General features: G+C 36.9%; 1 non-coding gene across 1 annotated transcript; it reads left to right on the top strand.

Annotated features, from left to right (window-relative positions):
- Positions 1-7407: 7407 nt before the first annotated feature.
- TRNAK-UUU (transfer RNA lysine (anticodon UUU)) lies at positions 7408-7480 on the top strand. The gene has a single exon. It is a non-coding gene; the product is annotated as a tRNA-Lys (tRNA).
- The last annotated feature ends 1239 nt before the right edge of the window (positions 7481-8719 follow it).

The raw sequence follows: 8719 nt of genomic DNA, 5'->3' as shown, positions 1-8719 counted from the left end.
GGTCTATGACCAGATGTCTATAGCCAAGGTATATGACCCCGGTGACTGTTAGTCACGTGGCTAAGGGACGTTGTCCATAGCTTCGACTTTGGAGTTGTGAGGAAGGTTATGTTGGTGACTAATCACCATGCACCTGTCCTGATCAAACATATGAAAGAATCACTTATCAGTTAAGCCCTGGTGACCCTATCGTCACATGGCTAGAGGGAGCGCTGCTCACTATTGTGACTTTTGGCTATTGTCACCTATTTGTTGGACTGATAGTCCTGAATGGTTGTTGTGATCGTTGTTGATATTATATCATGTCTTATTGTGTTTTCTTGCTGGGCCTTGGCTCATGGGTGCTATGTGGTGCAGGTAAAGGGAAAGAGAAGCTCACCCAACCCTAAGTGGAGAGCTTAGGCGATGTTGTGTACATACAGGGCCGCTTGACCGCCACGGTCAAGGAGTTCTCAGAGGGACTAGGGGTTTACCCTACTTTTGCCGCTTAGGCCGGCATGGACTATAAATTTTGAAACAGTTACAAACTACTTGTAAACATTTTGAAAGGCTCATGAGCAGTTTATTTACATAATGAATTGTACCCTTTCTTTTTTTTATTATTGGTTTTAGCCTTAACCTAATAATAACACCTAGATCATGTTTTTTAACCAAAGGACTCGGGTAGCGGGTCAAATTTCCAGTTCACCGTAACTGTTATGGGGTAACCAGGGCGTTACAATCGAGGGTTGAAAGATCCTTAGTCACTTGCTACTTGACCGAATCTGTTCGAGCAGTTAATTACTCGTGAAACACATAGAATATATGGAAAATATTCGCGCAGTTGAACACTGCTTGAACGTATCGACCAGTTGAACACTGTCCGATTTTACCGACCAGTTGAACACTGCTCGGATAACTAACACACATGCATATTTGTAGCAAGAATCGACCACGCTGCGCATAGTCTCTTTTATTACTCGTAAATTAAAAATGACAAAACATGTCTAATAACGAGTCTTAAACAACCAAAATTGTTCAAAAATAAAATGACTGGTTAGCAAATAACCAGCTCATAAACCAAACTTAAATAATAAGTCAAACAACTCGAAATCAAGCTACCACTCTGAAAGCTGTATTTAGAAATAATATATCCTCCGATGCTCGCCACTCCAGTGGTTTCTGATCCTAGCACTCCCGCTCAGCATACCTCTCCCTTGCTTCGTTGCTATCCTCAGCTAAGTGTGGACCTCCACATATAGTGTCTAAGGTAAAGTCCACAGGTCCGGGTTTCAAGGGTGGAGATCTTTGTCGTTTGAACCCAGGATTGTTGCTGCCTCCTTCTCCTTGGGGTGTCTCTGCCCGGTACTTTCTCAACTTGCCCGACCGAAGAAGAAATTCTATCTCGTCCTTGAGGTGATTGCATTCATTCGTGTCATGACCATAATCTCCATGGAAACAACAAAACTTATTCATATCTCTCTTCCTCATCTCTTTCCTGATGGGTGGAGGTTTCTTGTAGGGAACCTCTTCATGACTAGCAAGATATATCTCCGCTCGCCTGGTCGAGAGAGTGGTGTAGTTAGTGAATTGAGGCTCATACTTGGTTAGTTTTTCACTTGAACTCAACTTTGCTTTCTTTTCCTCGTGGTGGTCAGACCCGTTATTTCCACGTTTCTTTCCACCAGAGTCAATTGATCTGCCCGGATTGTTTATGCCATTCTCCTCTTTTTCGATTGCATCATCCAATTTCATATACTTGTCCGCCCGGTCAAGAAATTGTTGAAGTGTTGAAATTGGAATTCTATGTATACTGTCCCACAAAGGGCTCCGATAAGTTATCCCAGCAGATATGGCAACCATCTTCCCTTCGTCTCCTACAGAAGTTGCTCTATTGGCTTCTCTCATGAATCTCTGTATATAATTCTTTAAAGATTCATCTTTTCCTTGTTTGATATTTGCCAAGTGGTTGGCATAAACTGGTGGAGTCCGGGCAGTGATGAATTGTCTACAAAAATCCTTCCTGAATGCTTCCCAAGAGGTAATGGAGTTTAGCTTAAACTTTCAATACCATTCCTGGGTAGTATCCGATAATGTAGTCGGGAAAACTCTACATCGATAATCGTCACTTACTCCTAGCAATTTCATCTGGTCCTCAAACTTCCCAATATGTCTGATGGGATCTGCCTTTTCTGTATATACTGGCAGAACCGGTGCTTTATATTTTGCCGGTGGCTAGGCTGCTCTAATCCGGTCACAAAATGGGCTGCCACTCCGGTGGTCTATCGCATCTATCCCAGAAGGTCGTTTTGACAAACCTTGCACTGCAGCTGCTAGTACATCAAGCTGGGCTTGGATGGCTGGTGCAACTGATGAAGTTCCAAGATCTTGACCGCCTGGTCGGGCATTACCATCTTGCGCGTTGTCGTCAAGTATTTCTACTTGACTGGTAGGGCGGTCCAGATTTTTCCCTTCGACCGGGACGGTCCTCCTCTTGTTGGTGATAACATCCCTTAGATCCTTCCGGGAAGCATGCTCTCCTGCCCGATCGAACACCGTACTCTTCGATTTCCTAGAGGGCTTACTACGCGGGACTTGCTCTCTCCTACTACGCTGCTGGGCGGGGTGCAGTGGAGGCTTTTCGGTACGTCCCGGGCAGTCTTTTCCTCCTTTTCCTTTGACTGGTTGGTGTGATGACTATCAGTCTCATCACGACCATGCCCGTCTTTGAATTGTGAAGTCCTCTTATCTCAAGGAGTCCTGGTCTGATCCTGCCTGGGTGGAGTCCTTTTACTGCCCGATCGGTGACTTCCTAACCTCGAAGTTTCTGATCGTTGGCTCCTGGAGGGGGTTCTAGAGTGCTCCCTTTGCGTCGAGGCAATTTTGGATCGGTCCCCGTCATCTTCCCGACCAGATGGTTTACTCCTGCTTCTGTCTGGTCCACGAGAATTGGTTCTGTCAGTGGTCCTCCGACCAGCATTATTATTTCTTGCTCCCTGGGTGGCTGCTTGTGCTGCGGCTTGAGCATTGGCTTGGGCCAATTGGGTAGCCGCTTCTAGAGCAAGTCCTACTTCACGATGTCTCCGGTTGACCTCCTCCTGTTGCTGTCTGAGCTCTTCGCTTCTGGCCTCCATATCGCGCCTTTGCTGCTCTAACACAGCTCTCTGCCTGGCCATCTCTTCAGCGAAAGACTCATGCCGAGCATTGAATTGCACCATCTCCTCTTGGAAAACACCCATTGCTTCTTGGAGGTTTTCAACTTCTGGAGTGGTCTCCTCGAGAAAGACCCTAGGCTCAGTCTCTGGGTTTTGCGGTCCAGGCTCTTCTGATCTAGCAGACTCCTTTGACGTGCCTGACTTTTTGGATGCCACATTGGTATTCTTGGGCGCCATTTCGATATGATAGTCGTGTGCTTCTTCTCTTCAGGCTCTCAATGAAAGCACCAAAATGTTGACCGCATTTTTGGCCAACGACGTGAAGACGTCCAAACGACAAAAACCTTCAAGAGAAATAAATGACACAGATGATTTTTATAGTGGTTCAGCCCCAATGCGTTGGTACTAGCCTAATCCACTTAGAGTTGTGATTATATATCTACACTCAAGATCAGATGAACCTGAGTCAACTGAGTTTCTTCAGTGCAGATTACAAGAATACAAGAATTCTCTCAAGATACAAGTACTCTCTCTCTAGAAAATTAGAATTCGAAAAAGTCCCCCAAAATCTTAAAACCAGAGAGTTTTCTCAGCCCAAAAAGATCAGATCCCCCAAATGATGCCATGAGCCCTTTATTTATAGGCTCATGGATCGTACATAAATATCTCTCTTTTACCAGGTCATTTGTTCTTTCAATAGACTTTAATTAATAAAATATAAATAAATCTAATATTACAACAATATGGCTATTATTCTGGGATATTTGGGAGATTCCCGCGCATGCCAAGACCGATTCTTGTTGAAGCCTTTTCTGGGATTTCTTGCGTAGCCCTGCTCTGTCTAGTAAGTCCACATCACACCCAGGAGGAAAACTGAAGGGCCAAAGCACTCCACTGGTCGGCCAAACACTTGACTGGTCGGCCAACACATGTCTGGTCGGACAAGCACCTGACTGGGCAGACATGGCATATCCCGGGTCTAACATGACACATCTCTGGTCTATTATGACACATCTCTGGTCTAACATGGCTCATCTCTGGTCTAACATGACACTTGACTGGGCAGACATGCACTTGGCTGGTCGGACATGGTCATGACTGGTCAGCCAAGGTCATGCCTGGGCAGACAATCATATGACTGGTCGGACAAGGTCATGCCTGGTCGGTCATGACACTTAACTGGCCAGTCAAAATTCTTCATTGGTCTACCGGGTCACTCCTAAGCTAGATCACCCAGTCATTCCTTGCCATTTGTCATTTCTATTGTCGCGTCATCGTTTTCAAATTTTGGAGATAACAAATAGTATATTAATTATTCAAATTAACATATTATCTTTTATAGCATATATATTTGTTACTTTTTTTTAAAGGATAATAATTATATTTTACATATTTTATATGTCTTTTTCTTGAATCCTTCCACAAAGGGAAGGATTTAATTTTAATGGTTTAGAGGGAGAGGGTCTCCCTCCACCGCTCTCAATCCACCCTTCTCTCCACCATACCAAACATAGTGTTAAAGATTAAGAAGGATGGAGATATGGATGGAGAGAGAATTGAAGAATGATATAGAATATGATAGAAGAAAATGACAACTTCTTTCCTTTGAGTTGTTTGGAATTAAGAGGAAAGTGAGAATGATAGATAGAAATTTTAATATCAAAATTACTAAATTAATTATTATAAAATATATATGTTTAAATTATTTAAAGGGTATTCATGAAATTTTATACATTTTTTTTGGTCTTATTCTCAAATTCTCTCATTTTTGGATGGACTCATTTTTTAGGATTTGGAGGGAGAGCTCTTCCCTTCATTTTTCATCTCCCTCCATCTTTCTCTCTTGCCAAACAATGAATTTGTGCTATCCTCCTACTCCTTTCCCTTCTACCATTTCCATCCCTCCAAAAATCACTCTTGCCAAACATAGTGTAAATTAGTAGTGTGTTGAACAAACTAAATACAAAGACTAGTTTAACAATAAAAACACACTCTCGTTTGATTAACAAGTACTATTTTTCGTGTGTATGAACTCCCTCCATACCAAAATGATCCAGAATCTCTGAGATGTCAAAAATATAGGGCCTGGTTGGCCTAGCTTATAGCTTTTAGGGTCTGATTGGTAGTGAATCCAAATTTAATTTTATGATTCTAAAACTAAAAAATGATAGAACCCACATAAATACTTGATTGGTTGCTTGTTTTCAAATTTCAATCCAAATACTAATTCTAACTTTAAGCTACAAAATAGTTAACGTTATTTTCACGTTTTCTCCAAATAAAAATCATTATATCCTAAAATCCTACAAATCTATCACTTTTTTATATTTTCACATTACCAATCACATATTCAGCTTTTTAAAATTCAAAAACAGTTTACGGATTCTGAACCAATCACAATTTCAAATACATGTTTTAAGATTATAAATCTAAATTTTCATTTTAGAAACACACTTTTTGAAAATGCTGTTTTTCAATCACGAACAAATCAGACTCTTAACTTCTTAAAAATACTTTTATACAAAGTCACTCATTTTGGCTTCAGTTGGAATAACTTTTATAAAGTAAAAGCTCAAATTTTAAGGAAACTTTAAAAATAGCTTTTAAAAAGTTAAAAGCCAAATTTTGTCTTCGATAAGCCTTCTCAACCAGGCCTATAGTGTTCTTGAAAAACATAGTGCAAGATCTCATTTCCTTATCTCCTTTTCCCGAAAATGTAACTTTTTTTCCATTTCACTTTTAGTCTTCAAATTTCTTTAACACTTAACTTATTTACCATAATGACATGTTTTAGCTATCTCCTCATTTTCATATGTGAAAATATATATTACATTTATGTGTTATTTTCATAATGTAATTGTTTGGTTCAAAATCATCCCCGACACATCACTAATATGAGCTGCAGCGAAAGCAACATTGACAGTAACAAAACAGATAATCAAGACTTTTGTACGGGAGTGAGAAAATCAGAGAGTGTGAGTTGGGGATAATTTATTCTCAGTGCTTGGTACAACTTAAGGCGATAGAGAAATGATATTGATCTTAGTTGGAGATTGTCCAAGAAGCTAGCCGTTGGTGTTATTGAGTTACCAAAGACTATACTAAGGAAATTCTTCTCTCATTGTTGTTGGCGATTGGTGATTGTATTCATTTCATCTACACTGGATTGGTTTAAAAAAAAGCAAGCTGGATGTAGGCACAAGTTGTCATTCTTTTGCCCTTTATCCCACCAAGTAAGTACTAATTTTGCCACCGTACAAATAAATTAAATTAATGTATTGATTGTCTAAATTAATGTATTTGTGCGGTCGCAAAATTAATAATTACTTATTTTATTTTTTATAAATAAAAAATTAAAAGATAATTTTATCATTTGAAAATTTATCTTACAAAATAATTATTTTATATTTAAAAAATGATAGTTTAATCAATTTAAGCATTCTGATTATGTTTCCTAATGATGTAAACAACATAAAATGATTCTATTTCATTTCTGAATAATTTTAGTAAACAACATAATACAAATATTGACTCTTTCATATTTTATTCCCATTAATTTCTCTATTGATTCATTATAATTATGATTACATTTTAATAAACGTATTTTCAATGATTTCTCTCTCTTTTTAATTTACTTTTTTAATATTAAAAATCAAAATACAATTTTGTCCTTTAAAAATCCATCTCACAAACTTTAATTTTGTTTAATAAAAATACATAATTTAGGTGATTTTAACATTTCAATTCCATTTTCTGATTATGTAAACAAAATAAAAATGATTCTGATAATCTTTCTACTTAATTTTTAGTAAACAACACAATACAAATAATGATTCAAATTCTTTAATATTGTTTTCCCATCTATTTATGCATTAATTTATTCCGATTCCAATTCTAAAAGTAGTTTAGTAAATGCCCCATAAGAAAAATTTGTTCTAATTAGTAAACACTAACAAAAATTTATCACAAGAATACGGGAAAACATACTTACAATAAAACTTACAAAGCAATATTGGAAAAAATTTCCAATAAAAATTTACACTGATTTTTTGTGGCATCTAATTTTGACCGTACAAATAAATTAAATTAATGTATTGATTGTCTAAGTAATTTATCCTAAATATATTAATATTTGTGTAACTTTCCCAAAATAAATGGGATTAGCCGGAAGAACACCGTGGCCAAAAACATTTGTACTTGTTTGTTCCAATCCAATAATGAGATCAAAAAATAAATTTTAAATATTTTATCACGAAAATTTACGAACAAAAAGGCCGTCTTAGCTCAGCCGGTAGAGCGCATGGCTTTTAACCATGTGGTCGTGGGTTCGATTCCCACAGACGGCGTCGTTTTTTACAATTTTTTTTATACAGAAATAAGGTGAAATACATATAGTATAATTTTGTATTTTTGAAATTAAGTGGGTATCCTTTAAAAAAAGAAAGAGAAATTAAGTAGGTATTTGAATATAAAGAGCATAATTTCGTATTGCCTTATGGTTTTTTTTCTGCTCAAATTTGCTTTGTTAATATTTAAATTTCCAAAGGTAACTTTATTTTGTATTAGTACAAGGTATAATTTAGTATTTTTTAAATTAAGTGGGTATACCCTTTAAAAAAAAAGAAATTAAGTGAGTATTTAAATATAAAGTATAATTTTGCAGGGGAATTCTCCTATAGAGGCTTCATTTTAAGCTCTACTGGTGAGACTTTCAGTGTTATCGATCTGTGAATAGTTTTCGGCGCGATTGTTTTTTTTATGACCGTGTATATTGTAACTATTTAGAGCATCTTGCAAATTTTCAGAAAATTCCGAATAGTTTACAGTACCGAAAATTAGGTTCAAATATGTTGTTTTCCACACGCATAACAAAAATTAGTCACGCGTGAAAAATAACATGTTTGAACCTAGTTTTTGGTACTGTAAACTATTTAGAATTTTCTAAAAATTTGCAAGATGTTCTAAATAGCTACAATATACACGGTCATAAAAAAAATCGCACCGAAAATTGTTCACGAGTCGAGAAACACTGAGAGCCCCACCGATAGGGCTTAAAGTGAAATCCTTATAGAAAAATTATCCTAATTTTATCTTAAGATTGTTCAGTTGGATGTTCTTAAGTAGTATTGTCTAAATTTTTAAAGATAGCTCAGTCTCATATATCAACAAATATTATAATTTCATATTTTTAGCTCAAATTTACTTTGTTCGAACTGCTCAGTTGGATGTTCTCAAACCGAATTGTCTAAATTTTCAAGGAGAACTTCGTCTCACACGAGTCGCTTTATCTTTTAACTTCGTATAATCTATAACTAGACAATTAGCTCATTGGTTAGGTATTTCCTCCACCATTTTTTTATTCTTAATATAATTCTTTGACTTGTAAACAAAAAAATACTAATAAATAAAATTGTAGATATCCCAAAATTAATTGGTATAATTAATTAAGATTCTTACCTAAACTAAAAAAGCCTCACAATGTGCCACGTTTCATTGTTATATTGTCCTATTAACGAAATGAAACGTTTGGTTGAGGTTGAGGAGTGAAGAAGAGAAAGAGAGTCACAACTCACAACAAACAAAGC

Source organism: Humulus lupulus, chromosome 2 (genome assembly GCF_963169125.1).
Source record: "Humulus lupulus chromosome 2, drHumLupu1.1, whole genome shotgun sequence".
NCBI classification, from domain to species: Eukaryota; Viridiplantae; Streptophyta; class Magnoliopsida; order Rosales; family Cannabaceae; genus Humulus; species Humulus lupulus.
This window is presented reverse-complemented; position numbering and strand designations above follow the sequence as displayed.